Here is a 26,773-nt window from a genome sequence, read left to right as displayed (position 1 = left end):
CTCACGTTTGTAGTCCAACACCAGCTCTGGCAGGATACACATTTCAAATCTGACATGTTATAATCACAAAACAGAAAATAAAATTAATTTTTCTACCTTTTGTTGTCTGGTTATATTTCAAATCTTGTTGGTCCAAGGCTCTGGTTTTCTTCTGATAACTTGCTTGCCAGGGTCTCCTTCTTTCTGCATGCTAACCATCCATCTGCCAACTCTGTCCTCCCTTTCCATTTCCCTTCCCTTCCCAGGAAGTCTGGTATCTTTCCTTTTTTTCATCTCCCTCTACAGATCCACCTTTTCTTAAATACCCTTTCATCCGGCATCTCTCCCTCCTTCCCCACCATCCCAGAGTCCACCATCTCTCCGTTTCTTTTCCTAATTACCCTCCTATCCAGTATCTCTATCCCTCCTCCACACCATCCCTTGTGTCCAATTTCTCTCCCTTTCTGTTCCTTCCCTCCCTAAATCCCATGGTCCATCATCTCTCTCCCTCTCCTCTATTTTCAGACCCATTATTTCTTCCCCCCCCCAAAGTTTGGCATATGCATGTCTCTTTGAACACCCCCTTCCCTCCGTGTACTTCTAAATCATGGTCCCCCCCCCAAAGGCCTGTCCCCCCTTAAAGGTCTGCCTGTCCCACCTTGAAGGCCTGCACCCCCCCTGAAGGCCTGTCCCTTCCCCTTGTAGGCCTGTCCCCCCCTTGAAGGCCTGCCTGCCTGTCCCCCCCTTGAAGGTCTGCACCCCCCGAAGGCCTGCACCCCCCCCGAAGGCCTGTCCCCCACTTGAAGGCCTGTCCCACCCCCTTGTAGCTTCTCCCCCCCCTTGTAGGCCTGTCCCCCCCTTGAAGGCCTGCCTGCCTGTCCCCCCCTTGAAGGTCTGCACCCCCCGAAGGCCTGCACCCCCCCGAAGGCCTGTCCCCCACTTGAAGGCCTGTCCCACCCCCTTGTAGCTTCTCCCCCCCCCTTGTAGGCCTGTCCCCCCTTGAAGGCCTGCCTGCCTGCCTTTCCCCCCTTGAAGGCCTGTCCCCCCTTGAAGGCCTGCACCCCCTTGAAGGCCTGCACCACCCCCCTCGAAGGCCTGCACTCCCTTGAAGGTCTGCACCCCCCCCGAAGGCCTGTCCCCCACTTGAAGGCTTGTACCACCCCCTTGTAGCTTCTCCCCCCCTTGTAGGCCTGTCCCCCCCTTTAAGGCCTGCCTGCCTGCCTTTCCCCCCCTTGAAGGCCTGTCTCCCCCTTGAAGGCCTGCACCCCCCTTGAAGGCCTGCACCCCCCCTTGAAGGCCTGTCCCCCCCCCCTTGTAGGCCTGTCCCCCCCCTTGTAGGCCTGTCCCCCCCCCTTGTAGGCCTGTCCCCCCCTTGAAGGCCTGCCTGCCTTTCCCCCCTTGAAGGCCTGTTCCCCCTCTTGAAGGCCTGCACCCCCTTGAAGGTCTGCACCCCCCCAAAGGCCTACACCCCCCCTCGAAGGCCTGCACCCCCCTGAAGGCCTGCCTGCCCCCCTTGAAGGCCTGCACCCCTTGAAGGTCTGCACCCCCCCCCGAAGGCCTGTCCCCCCTTGAAGGCCTGCCTGCCTGCCTGTCACCCCCTCCCCCTTGAAAGCCTGCTTGCCTGCCCGCCCGCCCCCCCCTGAAGGCCTGATGCCCCGACCCACCCCGAAGGACCGCTCGCCCCCCTGGCCTCCCTGCACCACCTATGAAGCAGCCGCAGCAGGATCGCGAAGTCAGCGTCAGCGATCCCTGCGCTGCTTCCTGCGCCACGGTCCCGCCCCTCCTCTGACGTCAGAGGAGGGGCGGGATCGCGGCGCAGGAAGCAGCGCAGGGATGCTGACGCTGACTTCGCGATCCTGCTGCGGGCTGCTTCACAGGTGGTGCAGGAAGGTCAGTGGGGCGAGCGGTCCTTCGGGGGTGGCGGGGGACTGAACGGCAAGGCCGGGAACACCCCCTTAGGGCTGGTACCCGGGGCGGCCCGCCCCCCCCGCCCCCCCTCTAGGTACGCCACTGGGTATAACTTATGGGCAGACTGGATGGACCATTCAGGTCTTTATCTGCCGTCATTTACTATGTTACTATGTAACAATTGGCTCAGCCCATCTGGAAATATGTTACTTTGAAATGGGTAAATCGATGGAGAAGAAAACAGTAAAGGACATTAATCCCCCAGTTCTATAAATGGTGCTTTGAGTTGTACGTTCAAATTTGGACACACAATTGTATCGAATTGAATAATTAATCAATTAGCGCTGATAATTGAATTCTTAACAAGCAATTATTAGTGTTAACTGGTTTTAATTTAAATTTATGCATGTAAATTTAGGTGCATGATCTGCACCCTTAATTTTACATGCGGTAAGGGCGCAGAAATTGGAGGGTCATTCCTCAAAGGCAGTGTCCTTCAAAGTTACATGTGTAAATATGGAATAAGGGTTATCAGCGCCTAACGTTTTTATTGGTACAGATGGTTTAGGCGTGCACACAGATATAAGCGCTGTTCTAGAACTTAGGCGGTCGCTGATATTTTTGGCGCAATATATAGAATTCAGTCCTAAAAGAGCAATTCTATAACTTAAGCTGTCACATTTATGAACATTTTACATATGTAAACATTTAAATTACTATTATTTTGCGCTTATGTGCGTATCAGTTATAGAATAGGGCCAGTTGTGCGTGTACCATAATTGACTATTTTGAGACTATATTGGCAAGAAATTGGTGATAAATACTAATAACAGGAGAATTCATGAAAGGGTGTTAAGTGTGTTAGCATGCACTAATACATTATCGCACACAATTGTGTTATCATGCGCTTACCATTAAAGGTGCCCATAGGAATATTATGGGCGTTTTTAGCATTTAGTGCATGCTAATGCGCTTAATGCCATTTCATGAATTGCCCCTCTAATTGTCATTAACAAGTACTAACTGGTGCTAAATTGCCATTGTACATTCTCTAACCGTGAATCCCAATTTTAGGTGGTGGTGGTCCTACTGCTGTCTGGCAACCAATCAGGACACACTTAAAAAAAAAAAAAACCAAAACTCAGCGAGGAAGGATGCTTACACTGTAGGCAATTATTTGTAGATGCCTTTTTCTAGTCAATAATTTTTTTTTTGTCGCCGGTCTAGGGAGATGCGTATGGACACTTAAGCTCACCTAAAGTGGGATTTCACCTGGAAGTGGTCTTGGGCGTGTCTAAGCATCCTTACATGTCTCCCTAGAGCTGCAACAGACACCTGAAATGTAGACCTGCAAAATTCTGGCCCTACATTTCAATCACAAAAGTAGACGCAGCCGGTGGAACTGATTATGGCACTGGAATCCCTGATCAGCTGAGCTGGCTATTCTTATGTTCCTAAAGGGCCCCTTGGTGAAATAAAATTGTGCACTTTACCCTAGTAACTCACTTCAGAAGCAAAGAAATGTTGACTATGCAAGAATCCTATGACCATCAATATGTATAAAATACAAATTCCCCTCAAAAAACCTCAGGAACCACCTAGTGGTGTTTGGATATATTACACTACAATTCTCCTATAATGTTGTTCATGTGCCCCCCTTACTGTGGAAATATGTTTACCAAGTGAAGGACTGAGTGGAATTCTTACAGTAAGTTTGTAAAAAAAATTTACAGCGATGTTTGTATTTTAAAGTATGTTCACTGAGGAGCATTTTACCTCCTAGTGAGTGCTACATTAATAATCTTAGAAAACAATAAGAGACAGAAATTAATTAGATGGTTATATTTCAATCTTAGGGTTCTCTTGCCACAATCAATAAGAGCAGCTCAGTAGAACCTTGAAATTAATATAGTCTTGTTAATTATTTTCACCTCCGTATCTGTATAATGTGCAGAGAACTAGAAGACAACAACGTTCTCTATCTTTGAAACAATACATAATGTGATGGAAACCCTTGACACATAATGTTAATGACCAAAAGAGTAAAACCAGATTAATGATGTATAGAGCTTTGCTTGAAGTCTTTTTAGATAGTGATACCTCTTAAGGGACCAAAGAGAAATAGAATGTTGCCTCAAAAAGAACATCTTTAAAAAGAAGACATTTTTCTGTGCAAAATACAAAATTCAAAGCCTTTTAGACAGGCCATAAAAGCACAGGAACCAGCTCTGTGGGCCTGAGGGTGCTTGAGTACTCCCAATATTGAGTAAACTCATTGACTGTGTCCAGGAAAGAGTGATTTTATTGGCCTCGATACCCCAAGTCCTTTTGAAAAGTTGGCTCTTAAGCATAAGAGTAGACCTTGAGACGTGCAGGCCAATAAGCCTCAAGTTTCACCAGTACTTTAGAATCTGCAGACATAGAGCCTTTTTTGAAGTACGGGAGAATGGATGTTTATGCACCGGATACATGAAGCACAAACATCCATTTTAGAAAAATAAATGTATATCATATTGATGGATTCAAAACCCAGCATATAACCAGTTATGTTGTACAGTATGATATCACTTAGGGATCCTTTTACTAATGCATGCTAACCGATTTAGCCCGCGCTAATCGATTAGTGTGCACTAAATGCTAATGCATCCATAAAATATAATGGTCACGTTAGCATTTAACACGTGGCAATCGTTAGTGTGTGCTAAATCAATTAGCGTAAAAGAGGGGGTTAACCACTTATCTTTGCGACCTTAGAAACATTATCGGGTATTATTCCAACAAAGTCACCAGTTTCCCTTGATAGCCTGGCATTTGGGGGAGAGGGGAGATGAACACCAATGGGTAATTAAAGGGGCAAGCCCCCTGTTTCCTCCAGTGGAGTGTTGCTCATTAGCAACTGTTTACCAATCCTACATGTGCTTGGTAGCAAGCGTAATTCTCGATGTTGATCTTTTAGTACCCTTCTGAAAAGGGGATTTAATATTTATAAACTTGCCATGCCTTTGTCCCACCTAAAATACACCCAAACCATATCCCTTGCATTTGTATCTCACCTTTGTAAAATGGGGACTTTTGATGTTTATGCAAGATAAACATTTAAGTGCTGGAGTTTCAAATGCGAATAGGGCTTGTTTAAAACCCATTAAAAGACTATAACATGATACTGGATAAAAGTTTGATAAGCTTTTGTCATGTGGAGACTGGTTGCTCTATCTTGACTTTCCCAGTTTATTTTCAGTGGCTTAATGAGAATATCATTTAAAAACAATCTCCAACGGACATATTGGACTCAACTATTACTGAAAATACAGAAAGATCGACCTTATAATCTTATTAGTGTCTTTCGTCTTTGAACAGGATGATAACTCTATTTTTAGAATGTTCTTTAGAAAATCCAAGTTACCATTTTATGGGGAAAAAAGTGTGAATATTTCTGGACGTTACAAGACAAACTCAAGAACGAAGGAAGTTATTTCTTGCCATGAGACCTGAGGTGGTTTCTTTGGGTGCCTCATTTTTGCTCTCATATCCTTGTAAATGCATGATAAGATATTTGGGGGTAAAATATATTTTTTTTCTCCCTGGATAAACTAAGGGCATTCACTGACATGAAGAAATTGGTTACTGGAAATGTTTTTTGTTATTGAACAGTTAAAATAGAATGTGGGATAACTGTTAAGCCATTCCTTAATAATTGTTTTCATAATGTAATAATCTCCTCTTTAGTTTCACTTGGATTCTCTGATTGAGGTCTAAGGAAGTTTGTATTTTTTCCTTTTTTTTTTTAACTAAATTCTTGTTCTAATGATTCTTTTTGTATTTCCCAAACAAGTATGTACTTGCATATAATTTCTAAATACTAATAAATAAATAAATAAATAAATAAAACAATCTCCAAGACAGAGGGCATTTGTTTGTAGTTTAAATGTTTGGATTTATAACCTGTCTTTCTACTGTTTGGCCCTGATTCTATAAAGGGCACCTGAATCACGTCTAATGCTGAACATGACTTAGGCGTCCAAACTAAGTGGATAATGAACCATTTAAGAGCCTTAACGAGTGATAATTGGCACTTAGGTGTCCAAAGGATGTGGACGCCACTTTATAGACGTGTCGACAATTTCATGGACGCCCATGTTTAAAACTCGCGCCTAACTCAATATAGACATCCTTTGATTCATTTACATAATGTTGAGCAATCTAGAGCATCCATATCATGACTATATTGTAGGCGAATGAAAACCAGGTCTACTTTTGAATTTAGTTTGGGCTTCAAATAGATTTGAGCTCTATGAACGAAACTTAGCCACTCTTTGGATGACCTTAATGCAATCTGCTAAATAGCTCTCTGGGTTTTTATTTTTGCTTTATTAAACTCGAAATACATTTAATAAGGCACCACATAAACAGGGCACATCAAAACAGATATATTGCATGCAAAACCTTATATTTTTGTGAACAAACTGCAATGCTATTTGCTAATTAGAGGAAAAGATCCATTAACTGAAGCACATGAAAAACACAGCTTTAGGTTTCTTGCTAAAAAGATACCCTTTTTTCTGTCTAAACAGTGCTCCAATCAGTTCATTCTTGAAAGCAAAGAAAGCACATGAAAAAAATATGTAGATTACATACATAACTTCATTTGCAAAAGCTTAAAAACAGAAAAAACAGATATAGACCTTGGCTTATACTTCATTGCAAATGGAGGTGTGCAGCTGCACAATGCTGACCTCATTGTGAGATCATCAAGGTGCACCTGCAAGGTAGAATGCCACAAATAAAATATGTGCTGGGATTTGAACCTATGACCCCTGGAAGGTGGGAACAGGGCTTTTACCCATTGAGCCACAGCAGCTTCTACTAATGTCTTTCTTCCTCACATCTGATATGATAGTTTAGGGATCTGCTAAGCTATGATCTTGTCAGGTATTTTCACCTTCATATGGCTAGGATCACTAAGTTTTCATGGTAGGAACCCCCATAACTAAAAGGAAGCAGCTGTGGCTCATCAGGTAAAAGCCCTGTGGTCATCTTCCAGAGGATTTGCATATTTCAAGAACATGGACATCCATTTGGGCATTTGAAACATCCATATGATTTGAAAATAAGCACTTTAATGTTTAACTGTATTAATTAGATAAATAAAGCTTCAGCCAGTTATTGCCACATGTAATTTGTTGGTGTAATTTTGTTGGGGAATGAAATGGTGGAAAAGAAGGGGAAGTGCAAAAACCTATGTTTGTGGGCACTGTTTTCTGGATCACACTTTTTCTCCCTGAAATCTACAGCTTAGATGTCAGGCTCTCTTAATAAAGCTATTGAGTCTTACAAAATATGATTAATCTGATTAGTTATTCAGATTTCCTTTATGCTTATATTAACTAACACAATGAGCCCCCCTACGGGTTGAAGTTTAAAGGTGGATTAGTAGCTAAAGCTAGTCCTGACTAGGTTTCTATGGTGCAAGGAAAAATTGGATTTGCTTTCACCACATTTCAGTAACTGTCACCCTCTGTTTTTTTGCTCTGTTCCCTCACTCACAGGAGGATTTTAATTTTGCAGTAAAATCTTTAAGCAATTATGCAGATAGCTCAGAAGAAAGCAACATAAAACACAATAAGAAAAGCCAGCTGAAAAATAGACCCCCAGATATTCATTAAAACCAGATGGCAAAATTGCCAATAGTATAAATTCATCTGTTTAGACTTAATCTGTTTTAATCTACTGCATTTGGAGAGACAAAAAGAGAAAACAAGAAAAAATAACACGCGTTGTAGTACTTATGCATCATATTTGTAAAATTATTGGAGAATAATAAGGAACACTATGGCAAATAGATATTCTAACAAAGAATTATAAATCTTTCCAAATTACTGCTTGTTTTAGACAGTGCCCCTCCATGGATGGCTTGCCAATAATAAACATTTTTCCCATTCATCATGTTATCGATAAAGATGTCTGTATTTGGCAAAAAAAAAAAAAATGACCCATGGATGCAATAATTGTAGTCCAATTAGTATGATTATTTTAAATGAGCATGCTTGGGTGAAGTTTAAAACGTTATATTTTTAGAAATGTTAATTCTGGTCAATTTACTTTACAGACATTGTTGTTGGTTTTTTTTTTTTTACTTCCATTGAAAATAACTTGCACATTTAAATAGAAATCATTTATAGTATAACATGTTGATCATGTTTCTCTCACAATAGAATTTCAACATGATTTCCAGCAGGTTTGGTCCTTTTAATATTTGCATTATAGCCGACACCTCATGAAATCAGAAGGAGGAGCCTGTTGATTCCCCTTGCCCCTCTTAGGTCGCCTCTCCTGAGCTTGAACCAAACACTTCTGTTATAAATATTTTGCAAATCTTACCCTTCAAAAAAATATATAGTCACTGACTTAAAGCCAGGAGAGGAGTGCATTGCGGAAAACAAAGCTAAGTACAATACATAAAGTTAAAATGAATGGCTTTGGCATTCCTCTAGAAATGGCTATTGGTTTAGATTAAATTAATTTAAACTACTGAAAATAAGCAACATTGGGGTTATTTAAATTATTTAAAAATTAATTATATATATAAAAAAAGAAAAAACAAAAACAAAGGGGAATATAAGGTACCAATGATAGCTTACACGAAAGCTATTTTGATAAGACCAATTCTATAGTCAAATAGCTGTAAGCACTTGAGGTTATCTTTCCTCATAAAGAGTTGTGTACTAGAAACGATTACCAAGATAACCAATAGAGCTATTAAAGAGGAGGATCCCATTCTATACTGTCCATAAATATTTTGCATCCATCATCCACTCAGCCCAATCCCAGTTTCAGCTCCAACACTAACCTGAAACCAGCACGCTCTTCCCTCATCCATCTTTCATCTCCCCATCGGTCACGCATTCTCTCTTTTCTCCTTCATCTCCCCACCGGTCACAGAAACTCAATAAATGATGGCAGATAAAGATCCGCAAGGCTCATCCAGTCTGCGCAGTTGACCATGCAGATTCCACTCCTTCATGATCGAACACTGGCATCAAATCCAGGGCAGTTGGCAATTTGTCACAATGCCTATCATATATAGACATGGTGCTACAGTACCATAATACCATATCAATAGCCCAAAGGAAGGTTTTATTATGGCCTCTGCATATTTATAAACAAAACAAAAAAGAACCAACAAAAACCTGCAGAAAAGGTGCACAACAAGAAAACAAAACAAAACTGCAGGAAAATGAACAGGGTACAGAAATTTATTAAAATAACAAAAAAATAAAAAAATAAAGCCAAATACATAAGTAACATAAAATACATTCAAGAACTGGTCCTAATGTTTATGTGGACTGGACCCGACACGGTCCGTGTTTCAAAGAAACACTTCTTCCTCAAGGGTCCCAATCGTTGATAATTAAAATATCAGGAAACCAGATTGGATGAAATAAACAAAATCAGGATATTTATACACTCATTTTTGATTTTGTTTATTTCATCCAATTTGGTTTTCTGATATTCTAATTATCAACGATTGGGACCCCTGAGGAAGAAGTGTTTCTTGGAAACACGGACCATGTCAGGTCTGGTCCACATGAACATTAGGACCAGTTCTTTGGATGTATTTTATGTTGCTTAAGTATTTGGCTTTATTTTTTGTTGTTGTTGTTGTTATTTTAATAAATTCATGTACCCTGTACATTTTCCTGCAGTTTTGTTTTGTTTTCTTGCTCTGCATATTTATATTCATTTTCAATACATGATTAAAGCAACAATCCAACCACATTGCTAATTAACAACATTTTACTCCCTATTTTCAATTTCAAGAGGAAGTTCTAACGGCGGAACCTGGAGCGTCCCGCGTCCCCATAACAATCTACCCCCCACCCGACGTACCTCTAACCATTCCCAAAGAGACACATACTCTTAAGTTGGTAAAACCTGGCCGCAGCCCTGTTTATTGAACAATACATATATTTATATAATTTTTTAACATATATTAAATACATATTAATTAACAGCCATAAATAACACATTATCTGATTACCCAAAACAATGGTATCACCATTGTGACCTTGATACCGAGCTACCTTAACAGATGTAACTGGCCTCCGACCCCGCTGTCTAAGCAAGGGTCCGAGGGGTGGCATGTCCCCCACATGCCCCATTGTCCAGGGTCATCCGACCCACCAGGCATGGCTTCCAGCCAGCCCACTGCTCATCCATTGATGAGTCCAGAAGCCAGTAGCTTGGAATACCGCAATTCTATCACTCACAGCCACCACTAACCTAACGGGCGGGCGGGCGGGAAGGCTGCCTCAGAGGACCGAAAATCATTAGGGTCTTCCGAGAGCCCCTCTTTTAACCCCTCCCACCCACAATCCCCTCCGGCCATGACCGACCAATTGGAGGTCAATCCCTCGGTGGGAAAGACCTCCCCCCGCAAGTCTTGCTGCCCTCACCTTACCGATCCCACCCCTCAACTCGCCTAGCCCACGGGTGACTCCGCGGGCCTCCCAGCTCCGCGTTAAAGTCGCCCGTCGAGACTAGCTCTTGGGCTTTTTAATCACGCAACTTTCTTTCCTCTAAGTGTATCCCATTTACCACCACCTTCTATCAGTCAACAAATTTTTAATCCAGTTTACTGTTTTAGGTCCTAACATCAACCCTTTTAGTTTTTCTAGCAACCTCCCTATGTCAAAGGATTTGTTGAAATCCAAGCAGTATGCATCTTTATTTATTAGATATAACCTAAAATTGGAAACCCTAATTATATTCCACCAAGTTAAATCACGATTTCCAATTAAACTGAAAGCTAATGGCTAAAGAGAAAGAAATTATAAACCTTTAGAATTGTAATTTGTAATCAGGAATTAGAAAAGTTGTATTAGCCTCTCACTTCATATTTATTTATTTTTCCCCTATCTGTCCTGGCAGAGTATTGATTGTTTTGCAATAAATCAATCTATACAAGTTTGAATGGAAAAAATTATCTCATTTTTGCAACAGATTTTGCAACAGATGGTGAAGCGGGATAACTAACGATCAATTTCCCCGATGAAGCTAAGGCGAAACAGGGGCCCTGTTGGAAATCTTATGATGAGAAGCAAATTTATTTATTAGCAGCGGTGGTTGCTGGCCGTGAAGATTGTGTACACGCTCCAAGCTATAAGAACTCTGCTTTCCTCTGCTTAGCGCCACGGTATACTGGACTTCAAACTGATACGTTTTTGTTTTTTTGTTCTCCTCTGAACGTGAAACAAAGCATTACAATAAGATATTGCAAGGCCATTGGACACTAGAGATTTCATGGAGTTTTTCTGACCAAGGATGTGCCTCCTTGTCTCAACGTTGAGTTGAAACAAATTTGTCTGCGGGTATCAGTGTTTTTGGTACCCGTAGGACATTGAGGTCTTTTCTCCATTTTTACTCTGTATTAGAAGAGTTCACTTATCTTTTTTCCATTGCGTGATGTGCTACATTTTGGATGGTTTGTGTGGAGTGATAATTTCAGAAGTATAAACACAGGTAGAGTAACCTGTCCAAATGACATAGACATGAGAAGAGCTGGGAACAGGTAAATATTTCTTTGCATATATGAAGGCAGAATGTGACTAGCATCTAGTGGAGAAGTGACTCATTATGAAATTAGATGCATTGTTATAATAATAATAATAATTTTATTTTTTGTATACCGCCCAACCACGGTTCACATCAAGAGAACTGTTACATTTCAGTGAAAGTACATGGTCAAAGGATACAACAATAAAATTATCGTACACTTCTCCCTCCGTATTTGCGGGGGATGCGGGCGACCATGGCCGTGAACATGAAAAATCCACGAATAACTTTTTCTATGTTATTTGCTGTTTTTTTGTAACAGCCAGCATTTTTGCAATTGAAACCGTGAATAACTAGAGCTGAAAGTACCTAGGAGTGTGCCGGATACCGAGTATGTGAGCAGCTCTCTCGATCTCTCTCGATCTCACTGGTTAGGCTGGCTGGGCTTCGTGCAGGCTCTGTTTCCGCTCCGTGTCCGGGGGCCTGCGTGAAGGACGTGTCTGTTTTCAAAGCGCTCGGCATTTGCGTTTCCTGCACTGTCTTCTTCAGTTCTGTGCTGTGAGAGGCGAGAGCGGCTAGCAGAAGAGATGATGCGCTGTTCCTGGGTAGGAACTTTAATCATGATGTAATTTGGGGGGGCGGAGTCAGCAGCCGAAAAATCCTGAATAAGCGAATCCGCAGATATGGAAACTGTGGATACGGAGGGAGAAGTGTACTAATCTTTCAAACCCGATCAGCACACAACTTAGGCACAGGCATTTAGATGTGATTTTCATTGGCATAAATGTCTGTTCTTAAATGTTATACCATATATGGCCACTAAGCATGATTCTATATATAGCAAGCAGTAGCTTAGTAAGGGTGAGCGGCGTCCAGGGAGGTGGCGCCCCTCCCCGCCCCCTGCAGCATTCCCCTTTTCCTTTTCCCATACCTTTTTAACTTCTCCGGCATGAGCAGCATGCCCACGTCCGTGTCAGGTTGCCCATTGACATCGCTTCCTAGGCGAGAGCGCCGAGGCTGACGTGGGCAGCAACCTCATGCCAGGGGAGTACAAAAGGTATGGGGAAAGACAAGGGATGCATGCGTGCAGTAAGGAGAGGAGCGGGTAGGAGGAGGAGGAGGGGTGCCACGCCCTTAGGAAGATCGTGCTCAGGCAGACCGCACCCCCTTACTAAGCCACCGATAGTAGGTGCTTTTAATTGAATTGCGCAAAGCACCGTTCTGATCGGCACTGATGCTTTAGTTGCCATGTATTTAATTTGGGGGATAATGTGTCGGGATTAGGACATGTAGGGCCTGATGCTATAAATGGTGCCTAACTCCTATAGAATCGTGCCTAGCAGCACTGAAGCATTCTTAGGCACCGGTAGGCGTTTGATCCTTGGGCACACTACCATTTAGACCAGGGTTTTCTTGGCATAAATGACTGCACCTAAGTTAGTTGCTTACCAGCACCTAAGTCACACCATGCCCTAAATCTGCCCCTAATCATGCCTACTTGCCGGTAGGTGCCTTGATGTAGATGCCTACCGAGTTAGTCGCCTACAGGCTAATTAATTTTTTAATTGTTTTTAAAATAATTTTTAATGGTGCTTTCAATTATCAGCACTGATTAACGCCAATTAAGAAATCTAACCCCCCTCCCCTCCTTTTATGAATTCCTATAAGTGTCAGAACTAATACTGCCGCGGCTGGTGATAAAAAAGCCTAATGCGGCCTTCATAAAAGGGGGCCTAAGTTAGGTGCCTAGATCAGCTAGGCTTTTTTATATACGCAGAATCAGGACCTTAAAGCATAGGGTTACCAGGCGTCCGAATTTCCCTGGACGGCTTTTCAAAACCTTGAGTTGGGCAGGGAGGAAGTCCGCACAACAAGAGAAGGCTGCGGGGGGTGGGGCTAGGGCGGGACTTGGGGAGGGATTAGGGCGTTACAGGGCAGGGCTGGGCAGGTCTAGGGGGGTCCAGATTTTATGATCGGAAAATCTGACAACCTTATTAAAGCACGAATAGCGCTTCTAAAATAACCACCAAATGGTGGTTTTTCCGATCATTTTCATTTGATAATGAAATGCCTGTGACATAGGATTTTTCATTCTCATTTCCTATGTTGTTGCATTTGACAGCCCATCCATATTCATCAGTGGTTATTTGCGAGGCGAAAGAAGATAAAGCAATCATTTATTTTTGCCATGGATGCCTGAGTTGGCTGATGATACTTCTTGAGGTACTTATTTCCCACAGTTGAACTCATTTCAAATTATGTTTTCTCATGATAAGGAATAATTTAGGGTTCCTTTTACAAAGCTGCGATAAACGCACTGAAGCCCATTCAATTCCTATGGGCTCCGGTACATTTGCCATGGGAGAATCACTACCACGGCATTGTAGAAGGGGCCTTTAGTAATTGTTCATTTTTTTTTTTTTTTCTTTTACTCCCATTTTGAATGTTTGCCTAATTTCAGACTTAAAATGTTGATTAATATTTTTTCTTGACCTCTTTCTCAACCACAGACTAAGACTAGAAATATGTATTTCCAGTTTTGTCCTGCTCATTGTATATTATTGCTTATAATTCTTTGTAAGTATTCTGTTCATCCTAAATATTTAAATAGCAATAAAAAGAAAGCAAAAAGAATGAACAGTTTTCTAATTCCTTTTCTTCTTGCCAGCTTCATGTTTTCAAGTTAGGGATCTATTGCTGTTGGTTCAGATGAACCTAAAACCACTATAATGAAAAAAAGAAGAGAGTGTGGTGCAATGGTTAAAGCTACAGCCTCAGCACCCTGAGGTTGTGGTTTCAAACCCACAATGCTCCTTGTGACCTTGGGCAAGTCTCATAATCCCCCCATTACCCCTGGTACATTAGATAGATTGTGAGCCCCCTGGGACAGACAGGGAAAAATGCTTGAATACCTGAATAAGTCCACATAAACCATTCTGAACTCCTCCGAGACAACGGTATAGAAAACTGAATAAATAGAATGAAAAGCTTCAGTCTCTGAGAACTGGAGCTGGTATTGTGACATCATAATGCCTCATTCCACCAATGCCTAAGAGTCAACCTTATCAGTGATGTTACAATGGCTTGATTGTCTATACTCAGCTCACTTTTATTATAACCTGATTTCTAGAGTGGCACAGTGGTTAAAGCTACAGCCTCAGCACCCTGAGGTTGTGGGTTCAAACCCACACTGCTCCTTGTGACCATGGACAAGTCACTTAATTCCCCCATTACCCCAGGTACATTAGATAGATTCTGAGCCTGCTGCGACAGACAGGGAAGAATGCTTGAGTATCTGAATAAATTCATGCAAACCGTTCTGAGCTCCCCTGGAAGAATGGTATAGAAAATTGAATAAATAAATAAAATATATAGGATATTGTAGAACTTTCAGTTCTTATCGTGGAGGAGCAGCCTGGTGGTTCAATGGTACTAATATTTATTATTTCTATAGTGTTACCAGATGCACACAGCGCTGTACATTAAACACACAAGAGACAGTCATGGCTCAAAAGAGCTTACAATCTAATTATGACAGACACATAGGACAAAGGGTGAATCAATATATGCTGCTCATGAAGGGAAATATAAAGGAATGAAGAGGTAGAGAGGGTACGCAGGGAATGAGAAACAGATATAGTGTGTTACAAGTTGGAAGGATTAGGACCTAAACGCAGCTTCAAAAAAGTGGGCTTTCAACCTGATTTTGAATACCACCAGTGTTGGAGCCTGGCGTACTGATTCAGGCAGGTTGTTCCAGGCACACGGCACAGGGGGCAGTCAGGAATTGCCAATAGAGGAGAAGGGTACAGACAAGAGAGACTTACCTAAAGAACGGAGTTCCCGGGGCGGGGTGTAGGGAGAGATAAGGGAGGAGAGATATTGAGGAGCCACAGAGTAAATATACTTGTAAGTCAGTAAGAGGAGTTTGAACTGTATGTGGAAGCAGATAGGCAGCCAATGAAGTGACATGAGAGGGGTAAAATGAGCATAATGACACTGGTGGAATGCCAGGCATGCAGCAGAATTCTGAACAAATTGAAGGGGGGAGAGATGGGTTAGCAGGAGATCCGTGAGAAGCAGGTTGCAGTAGTCCAGGTAAGAGGTGACGAGGGCATGGATAATGGTCTTGGCAGCATGCTCAGAAAGAAAACTCCAGATTTTAACAATGAGTAGGTGGTGATCTATAGTGTCAAATGCTGCAGATAGATCAAGGAGGATGAGGACGGATTAGTGGCCTTTGGATCTGGCCAGGAGCAGGTGATTGGAGACTCTAGTAGGGACAGATTCCGTAGAATGAAGTGAGTGAAAGCCTGATTGAAGAGGGTCAACAATAGCTTGAGATGAAAGTCAAGACGCAATTATTTGTAGATGCCTTTTTCTAGTCAATAATTTTTTTTTTGTGTTGTTGATGAATCATTCTTGACCCTTTGTATAAGCCTTTAGTGTTACTTTGTAGATATGTTCTCTGAGGATTATTTGTATGTATAGAAATTTTAAAAATAAATAAATAAATACCAGTGAACAGTACGTTCAAGTAGCTTGGATAAGAAGGGGTAAGAATACCAAATTTTCCAAATGGAATATCCGTACCCCTAGAACCACCCCCAGTCCAGCCCAGTTCTACCCATCCCCGCCCCGTTATGCCCCAGTCCTGCCCCCAATCTCGCCCTTGCTTCACCACAGCCTCGCCCCCCGCTGCCTGCTCTCATCAAACAGGAGGGCATCCGCACATGCGCAGATGTCCTCCTGCCTGACATTGATTTTCTGGAAGTTTTTCAAAACCCAGATAAAGTGCCGGGTCTTGAAAAGCCATCCAGACCCACGGACATGTCCTCATAAGGAGGCTGGGGAAATCCAGACATCAGGTAACCCTAAGAAGGGGAAGTGGGAGATGGGGTGATAATTAGAGGGGCAACTAGAGTTCAGTGAGGGTTTTTTGAGGAGTGGCATAGCTACTGCATGTTTGAAGGTACAATTGCAGTACAGAGGAATAAGTTGAGGATATGGCAGTTAGCAGGGATGATAGTAGGAGAGATGGTGATCAGTAGATGGGAGGGTATGGAATCGGAAATACTGGTGGTGAGTTTGGAGGAGGAAAGAAAATGTGCAGTTTCCTCCTCTGTGATATATGTGAAGGAAGAAAAGGAGGCACGGATTAGTAGAGGAACGGTGGGGTGGATGGGAGGAGGGAGAGGTGGAGGCAATTTGCTCGAGACCTCAAGGTCAATCTTATTAACCTTGTCATGGAATTACTCAGCCATGGTCAGGGGAGAAAGTAAAGAGGAGTCGGAAGTGAGGGCACTTTGGAGAGTTAAGCGTGGCAAAGGGACAGTGAGGGTTGGATCCAAGAGAATCAGTCATGCAGATGTAGTAGTCTTGTTTTGTAAGCAAAAGGGTGGATTGGAATGAAGTTAGCAGAAATCTGAAGTGAACAAAGTCAGTGTGGAATTTTAGCCAGAGACATTCTGCAGATCAGGCCCAGGAACATAAGTAGCAGATTTCAGAGGTCAGCCAGGGCTGGGGTTTGGCACATCTTACAAGACCTGAAATGGGAGGAGCAAGGGTATCATCAGCAAGGGCAGAGTAGAGAATAGTGTTATAAGAAGAGACTACTTCATTGACAGATTTGTATAGCATAGTAATGGCGATGCTTTGCACAACATGCATGAGTACTAGGTTCCGTTCCCAGCTCAGATTTTCTGCTTTTTGGTCCAGCCTTAGTTGAGATGCTTTATAGGCAGTGTTCACTGCCCCTAAAGGAGGACATTTCATCCTTTATTTAACAGCAGTATCTATTGACCAGACTTAGGGAATCAATTAGCTGAATTCAAGAAGGAGCTGTAGATGTTGGCCCATGTTACAATGGAAGGATTAAGATGGAAGGGTATATACCTGTTCCCAAGTAGCTCTGAATGAAGACTTATGGCAGCATACCAAAATCTGGATTTACATATCATGTACATATAGGTGCCATATCTTCAAGTTTCAAGTTTATTTATAGCTTGATATACCGACCATCACATGTATCTGAACGGTTTACAATATTAAAAATTAATTGAATCTGCTAATTTTAAAATTTAATTAAAATAAAATAAGAAGGGTAAAACTAATACTATGACATATTAAGACTTATTAGAGACGAGAGGTACTGGGGGATAGGGAAGTTTTAACTCCAATATATAAATAAAAATAAAAGGAAGGATAGAAGGGTAGGGAATAATGAGAGGAAAATAAGGATGGCATTTCTTAAAAAAGAAAAATTTTTTTCCCCACTTATTGATAGGCATCTCTAAAAAGGAATGTTTTAAGATTCGTTTTAAATTTATTTAGGGAGTTTTTGTTGCGGAGATAGAGAGGCATTGAATTCCAGAGCGAGGGTGCGACTACAGAAAAGATGGAATTTCTAGTATAATATAGGTCCTTGATTGAAGGTACTGTCAATAAGTTTTGATTCGCAGATCTAAGGATCCTAGAAGGGGTATGTGGAATGAGATATTTGTTGAGGAAGACAGGAAGGTGGAAGGTCTTAATTTTAAAAGGTCTTCCTGCCCCCTGCACTTTTCTATAAAAATGAAATGATTGGAAGAAGAGGAGAAAAATATAAGAACCTAGTACTGGGTCAAACCAAAGGTCCAGCAAGCCCAATATCCTGCTTCAAACAAGGCAAGTCCTGGTCACAAAATATCTGGCAGAATCCCCAAAAAGTAGAGAGATTTTATGCTACTTCCTCCCAGAGGAACTGCTTTTAATTTAATTTAATCCTCCAGCAACAGCTTCCAGAGCTTAACTGTGAATGGAATCAAACAATATTTTCTCTAACTTGTTTTAAATGTACTTCTTAGCAAATACATGGAATGCTTCTAGACCTTGTACTTTTTGAAAAAATAAACAACCAATGTGTGTTTATCTGTTCTCAATCATGATTGTGTTGATTTCAGACACCTCTTCGCTGAACTGAAGAATCCTAGCCTAATTACCTTTCCTCATAGTGGATCAATTCCATCCCCCGTTATCATTTTGGTTGACCTTCTCGATACTTTTTATAAATTGGCTGTATCTTCTTTTTGAGAGGCAGCAACCAGAACTGCATACAGAATTGCTCACACCATGGATTGATACCGAGGCATTATGTTATTCTCCATTACTTTCCTAATCATTCTATAGTCTGTTTAATTTTTATGGCCATTGCTGCATACTGATCCAAGGATTTTAACATATTTGCCATTCCCCCCTATGTGTGTCTGTCATAATTAGAATAATGTAAAATAAGTGTTTGTGTACAGAGGGCTTAAAATCAGCATTTATCTGTCTGTGTTGAATCTGAAAAGTTAGAGGGATTTCTGTCTGTCACCTATTTAGATGCAGGAGATTTGTATTGCATTTATGAAAGTTACATGACTGAGTGTGCAAAGGGTGGTTGGGTAACACCTTATGCAGATCATGCACTGAGGGAAGCAAACACAGACAGATGGGAGGAATTTTTATACCATTTAGGGAATTATTTCATGAAAGTGCATAAAGCTTGTGGGTTCAACTAAGTATGGAAATATAAATTAAGAAGAACTGGAAGGAAATGTTTATTGAAGGCTAATAGTGGCAGAGAAACGTTTGCTCCCGAGGGTCATCTTGGCTGAGTGGTCCTGTTTCCATCTTTAGTTTGTCTACCTCAGAGCTTTGCCTTTGTCATCTGACACTGGAAAGGATGCCCCAGTGATATCACTGAGGGCTTGATCCTTTGATTGAAACAAGCTGACATTAGTGTGGCATGCAGCTGCAGGGTATGGTAAAAGGGGTATGCCCTAAGGGGCACATTTGGCCCCTTGGAGCCAAGAGGAGCAAGAAAGAGTGAAGAGATGGTGAGGTTTCTTCTTAAGGTACTGTTTTTCTCTTAAACATGGGAAAACATAAGGCAAAAACTAAGGTCTCAACTTCTGTAATTTCTGGTCCTATGGGCTGATATGCGATTACTCCTAGACCAGTGTTCTTCAACCACCGGTCCATGGACCAGTGCCGGTCCACAGAAATTTCCTGCCGGTCCACAGGGCCAGCATGTACATCAGGCCCAAAACAGTGCCGGTCCACGGTACGATCGATGGGGCGTTATCTTCGAGCCTGCTCTCTCTTCCTAACTGATTCAGTGCACAAAGCCACGGGCAGTGGCTCCTACGGGCATCCTGTGCCTGAACCGGAAGCCTTCTCTCTGATGTTGCAACGTCAGAAGGAAGGCTTCCAGATGAGGCACGGGACATGCAAGATGCAATTAGTACTATTATGGGGGCGGGGGCTGGGGTGGAGATTGGGTAAAGATGGGTGGGGTCTGGCTCACGACTTAGCCCAGTGTTCTTCAACCGCCGGTCCATGGACCGATGCCGGTCCACAGAATAATTCTTTTATTTCTGCCGTTCCATAGGTATAAAAAGGTTGAAAAACACAGTCCTAGACTATCTTCTCCACAAGATATTAGAACTGGATCTGTATTTAAAGCATCTCTTAGCTCTTTCGAACGTGCTCTTCTACTACCTCCAAATCTTTCTAGTGGGCTAGATCCCGAAGTTGGTCCCAAGTCATTTTCCTCGGATGTTCCAGAACCTCACCCTACTTCAAAAATTTATATTTTGAAAACGCCTCATTTAATTTCTTCTCAAGGAAGTATGCCGGAGAACTTGACAGATTTCACAGGAAATTTCCTTGAAGAACTTTTGGCAAATTAATTATAGAATGTAGGTATTATTAAAATCAGTAGTTAATCAAAATCAGCACGAGCAGCAGATTGAACATGTTGTTTGCCATTGGACTAAAGGAGGTGCTGAACCATCTGTTGCTGAAAACTTGGTGGAGTATCTGTATCTAAATGTTTTTGTTTAAAATAGTCTCCTTATTGAGTATCTGTTGAAAGTTTATTTGAGTTACAGGGTTGTATACTTTGAAGATCTCTCTTATCTTTATCTGATGTCATGTACTAGGTTGGTATGAAAAAGAACTCCCCCCCCCAAAAAAAAAAAAAAATAAATAAATAAAAACACAAAACAAGAAACAAAGAGAAAAAGAGAAATATATAAAAAAAATTTCTTATGATTTGAATTGTACAAGATTTTACACTACACAATCAAGTGAGTAGCAGGAATAATTAATGTTTCCAGAGTTTAGAATCATGTAATCAACTATGGGCTCCTTTAACTAAATGGAGCTAGAGGTTTCTACCGCGATATGGAGAGGTAAATGCTTCAATGCTCAAAGGAATTCTTTGAGAATTGGAGCACTTACCTTGCTGACCCGCAGTAGAAAACTCTACTGCCATTTAGTAAAACCCAGCGTATATTAATAAAGCTATTTTAAGTTTTAAAAGGATGCAAAGTTTTCATGCATCATTAGGAACAACATTTTATTCACAGTTTGAACCTGATAATGTAGACTGTCAGATACATTTTGAGGTGCCAATTATTTTTTTGTCCCTCACTCATACTTATATTTTTGCATCTCATTATATTATTTCCTAGATAACAGTTAGTGGGCTACATGTAAATGTACTTTTAAAGGATTGTTAGCGTCTATTACTTTATTTCTAATTTTTTTATTGTCTCACAATTTATACAGTAACTGGTAATGTGATTTTTTTTTTAGCAGCATCAAATAAAAGTGAATTGTATGTTCTATAAATGTCAGGGTTTGATATTAGTTTAAGCTGCTTGATTATAGTATAGTTAATTGCCACTACTAAGATGTTTTAAAAATAACTATTTATCAGCTTAGCATTACCAATACCTTAGATTGTATGTTTATAAATTTATTGGTAAAAGCATGCATCACACTGCTTTATATCTCTACCATCCAATGCGAACACAACCATTAACCAGCATTACCATCAGATAGGTCAGTTCTCAAACATGAGAAAAAAATATGCTGGAACAACTTGTCATGGTAAATACTACACCTAATACTGACATACTTACATGCTAATAAGACTATGGGGCCCTTTTACTAAGGCGAGCTTAGTTGTGCCAAAAAAGGCTCTCTACAGGATGCACTAAAGCAAACTGCTTGCTTATGTTAATTGTGCGCTATTTAATTTTTTGAATTTTTTTTTGGGGGGAAGGGGTGTGGCATGACAAGGGAATGAGTGTGGAAGCACTAACCAGCTTATGTGTTCAGTGCTAACTGGTTAATATGGGGTTAATGCTGGAACCTTTAGCGCATCCAAAACAGGAGGCAGTAAGGCCCTGATTCTATAAAAAATGCCTAAAGTTAGGTGCCTAGCTGATCTAGGCGCCTTTTTTAAATTAGCTCGATCAGCGCTGATAATTGAAAAGCACCATAAAAAAGTATTAAAAATCAATGATGTGATTAGCTAACTTGGTAGGCATCTACCCTGAGGTTCCTACCAGAAGGTAGGCATGGTTAGGTGGCACTTTGTGGGTAGATTTTGGGTATAGTTTGACTTAGACACCGGTAGGCATCTAACTTTGGCGTACTTGTCTTACAATTAGATTTGAGAACACAAAAGTCCTAGAGAAAGAAGATCACAGGTGATCGAGAAGAATCAAAGAGGCAATAGAGATGGCAAGACACCCCAATAAATTCAAACTTCAATGGAGATATAGGTCTCCCCATAAACAAAGTATGACAACCGCTCATCCAAAAGATATTTAGCGCAAAAAGGACTGGGGCTGAGGACAAACACCTTCTTCCTCCATCTAACAGTTTCCATCCCCCCACCCTCATTTCTTCTGACAGAATTTTAAAAAATGTGACCTGAGACTTCCCCACCAGAATTTAAAATTGTGTTCAAAGGACGTTCTCACCAAAATTCAAATTTGTTGTACCAATGAGCTTTCCTGCCAAAATTCAAATCTGAGACCAACAAACTTTCCCACCAAATTGAAATTCATGACCAACGGTATTCCTTGTTCTCAATCAAGTCAGTAGACCCACTATACTGCATGTACAAACTACAGACCTGAAGAAAGCCACAACATGATGGCTGAAACATCAGTTCTACCTACCCAGATGCACCGAAACCAAAACAACAGCAACAATCATTTTGGCGCATTCATTTAGGCCAAGAAAACCTAAGGTTTCAAAGCCTACTTGGGCCTAAGAATTCTTAGGCTCTGCTAGGCGTGGTTCTCTAAATGACAATCATGCTCAATGACATCTACTAGTTAGGCACCGTTTATTGAATCGGGGCCTAAGTGCTCCCGCTTTAATACAGTGTAGTTGCTGCACACTAATTTCAACTTTTTTAGTGCAAGATCTGCAAATCAAAACATAGAAAACACCTTATTTTTCTGTCACTGAAATAAATGGACTTACCCCCAAATTATGCATAGGGCGCCTTCTGTTGTGCATACAAATTGGTGTGCACAGCTGATTTGCACACACAGCTTAATTGTCCAACAAGCCTAATTGGCACTGATAATTGTCAATCAACACCTATTAATTGATACTATTTGGCATTAATTAGAAGTTACATGCACAGATTGGCAGGCGCATTCTATAAAGTGGTACACATAATTTCCGGTGTGAAAAGGGGGCATGACCAGGGGAGGAGCATGGCAGATCATGGGCGTTCCTAAAATTTATATGCACTGTTATAGAATACACCTGATCTGATCCTAAACCAGGGAATGTGGAATATATCCTCAGTCTTCAAAATTTGCTGCAAACGCTGATTGTGTAACTTGTGTCGTCTCAAAGAAATCTTCCCTCGAGTTCATATGATGTAACATGTATAGACAACTTACCCAGTTGTGTTTAGAAGTTCTTTTTGATCAAGCCTGAGGCTCACAAAATGACTGGAAATATTTCTGTATCTTTTTACCACATTTTCTTGATGCAATTCACAGAGTAATCACTCAGGACTGACACATTTATAATAGATGCCATTCTGGTGTTTCTTTTTAAATCTTTTGTCATTATGTCCAGTTTTCTTGCATCCAGCTTTTTATCTGTCAGGAACCTCTTTGTTTTCCACAATTCTCATGGGATCATGAGCCCAATGCTTTTCTGGTACAGTGATGTTGTAATGCTTAGAGTTGATAATGAATGAGACATGCTACCTTGTTGTGGCTTTCCATATAAACATTTTTGCCATCAGGACTTCACAGTCCTGCATTTCCAACGCTTTCTTACAGAATCTTCAAATGTCAGTTGTAATAATTTTTCTTCTTTGCTTTCTGTAAACCATCTCGTAAGTAATCTGCTGTCCTGAGCTATAACCATCAATCTATAGTCCTTAGGTTTTAATTCTTCTGTAATCATCCATCTGTCCACATATGATTCATGTATGATTCATGGAGTGATATTTTTTTTTTCCACTGTGCTTGTGCAATTTGCTACTTGTTTTTCCTTCTTTCTGGTCAACTTTTTAAAGAACATTTTCTTCTACTTTGCATGTTCTGTTGAATCCATTCTTGTATTTACAGGTGGATTCTTAATTATTTCTTCTCCTAATCAGAATGCTTGCCCAAGTTTAAAGATGGAATTCAATCCTGGACACTTTCTCTATTGTGCATGCACCATTGAACATAAGAACAGCCTTACTAGGTCAGACCAATGGTCCATCAAGCCCAGTAGCCCATTCTCACGGTGGCCAATCCAGGTCACTAGTACCTGGCCAAAACCCAAGGAGTAGCAATATTACATTCTACTGATCCAGGGTAAACAGTAGATTCCCCCATGTCTTTCTCAATAACAGACTATGGACATTTCCTCCAGGAACTTGTCCAAACCTTTCTTAAAACCAGCTATGCTATCCACTCTTACCACATCCTCTGGCAATGCGTTCCAGAGCTTAACTATTCTCTGAGTGAAAAAAAAATGTCCTCCTATTGGTTTTAAAAGTATTTCCCTGTAATTTCATCGAGTGTCCCCTAGTCTTTGTCATTTTTGACGGAGTGAAAAATCGATCCCTATGTACCCGTTCTACTCCACTCAGGATTTTGTAGACTTCAATCATATCTCCCCTCAGATGTCTCTTTTCCAAGCTGAAGAGCCCTAACCGTTGTTGTCTTTCCTCATATAGGAGAGGAGTTCCATCGCCTTTATCATCTTGGTTGCTCTTCTTTGAATCTTTTCTAGCGCCACTATATCTTTCTTGAGATAAGGAGACCAGAATTGAACGCAATACTCCAGATGAGGTCGCACCATGGAGTGATACAGGAGCATTATAACATTCTTAATCTTGTTAACCATCCCTTTTTTAATAATTCCTAGCATCCTGTTTGCTTTTTGGGCCGCTGCCGCACATTGGGTGGAAGGTTTCATCATATTGTCTACGATGACACCCATATCATTTATGGGGGCGCTAATCCCCAAAGTGGACCCTAGCATCCAGTAACTGTGATTCAGGTTATTCTTCCCAATGTGCATACTCATGTAGATAAATTATTGAATGCCCCTCGTATATCAATTTTGTTATGTGTCAATATGAGAAAGTGACTCACTCTTCATAAATAGGGGGGCACTCTTTACAACAGTGTGAACTTTTTCAAAAGAATGCACATTCAGGACCTGATTGTTTAAAGGCAGCCGATCTCGGTGGCTGCCTAAGAAGCGGTCATTAATCATGCATCAGCATCCTTTACAGAATTGTGACTAGTTTTCCTGGCAGGTGCCTTAAATGTAAACCAGCATTTTTCAGGTCTACATTTAAGGCATCTGTCTCGTGTCTATGGAGATGCATACACACCCAAGCCACTTCTGGGTGAAAAATCACGCTCATTCCCTGCCTTTGGCATGCTTAAGTGTCTCTACGCGTCTCCATAGATGCGCATCACACACCTACAATGTAGGCGCCCTTCCTCCTTTTTGTTTTTTTAAAAAAACGTGTGTCCCGATTAGCTAAGAGATGGCAGTAGAATGTCTATCACTGCCTACTTTCGGGATACATGTTTGCAGAATCAGACCCTCAGAGCATGCGCTCTCTAAAAAGGAGTGTCAACAACAAATGCAGTTTGTGGAAAAGTGAGTCACTTTCTCAAATTGAAACACAACAAATTTGATACAAGAGGGGCATTCAATAATTTATCTACATGAGTATGAAAGAAAGTAGCAAGGGTGTTGAAACAAGTCTATGTATATTGTGACATGTCTCAAGGTTACTCATGCACAGTTGTGGTTCAGTGCGAGTCTAAAATTTCAAGAGACATGATGTCAGGAGAGTCCTTGTACGAATCAAATCAGAAACTGCTAGATTTGGAGCATCGTTCAATGATAACATTTCTTACAAAAGAAGGGAAAAAGCCAAATGAGATCCATGAATGCATGACTGCAGTTTATGGTGAATCTGTCCCATCGTCCTAGAAAGTAAAATTTTTGAGCAAGCAGTTTAAGTGGAGTAGAGAGTCCATTGAAGATGACTCTCACATTGGATGGCCTGTGGAAGCAACTTCCACAGAAATATGCAAGAAAGTCGAGAATTTAATTTTGTCAGACAGATGAATTAAGGTTTCCTGAATAGCTAGAAATAGGTATCTTTGCAGGCACAGTTTGGAAAATATTTCATGAAATGTTGGGCATGTTCAAGGTTAGCGCAAGATGGGTTCCAAGAATGCTGATGCCATGTCAGAAGGTCAAGAGGCTCCAGTGTTGTCAGGAGAACTTGGAGATGCTCTGTGAGGACCAAGTGAATTTTTTTCATTGTTTGGTGACTGGAGATGAGACTTGGATCTATCACAAGAGATTCTGAGTTAAAAATGCAGTCAATACAGTAGAAGCACAAGTCATCCCTCACCCCAAAAAAGTTCAAGACAGAAAAATCTATAGGCAAAGTCATGGTAACTGTCTTCTGGGATGATGAAGGACTTTTGCTTCTGGAGTTCATGCCACACAAGATAACCATAACAGGAGAGAGTTACTCTAACACAATGATCGCTTTGTGGGAATCAATGAAGGAGAAAAGAAGAGGAAAACTCACAGCAGCTGTACTGCTTCTTCATGACAATGCATTGGTGCACATGTCATGACGATCACAGGCTGCCATCCGAGAATGTGAGTTTCAGCAGTGGAACCATCCATCCTATATTCCTGACCTGGCTCCCTCAGATTATTTCCTGCTTCAGAGTTTTGAAAACATCTCCCCGTGGACAGCAGTTTTCAAGTGATGAAGACATCAAGGAAGCTATGATGTCCACATGCTGCTAAAAATCCATAAATCTGGCAACCCTAGCAGATCAATCAAATCCCGTATTGGCATACTCATGGAATAAATATCTGGATTTATAGAAGAGATTCTTAAACCCTTAGAGCAGAAGACAAAGATCTACAAACAAGACACCACAGATTCCTGAACAAATTAAACAATATCAAGCAGTTACCACCTGGCGCACTTCTA

This window comes from Geotrypetes seraphini, chromosome 9, assembly GCF_902459505.1.
Source record: "Geotrypetes seraphini chromosome 9, aGeoSer1.1, whole genome shotgun sequence".
NCBI lineage: Eukaryota > Metazoa > Chordata > Amphibia > Gymnophiona > Dermophiidae > Geotrypetes > Geotrypetes seraphini.
The sequence above is the reverse complement of the archived record's forward strand: the minus strand, read 5'-3'. Positions refer to the sequence as shown.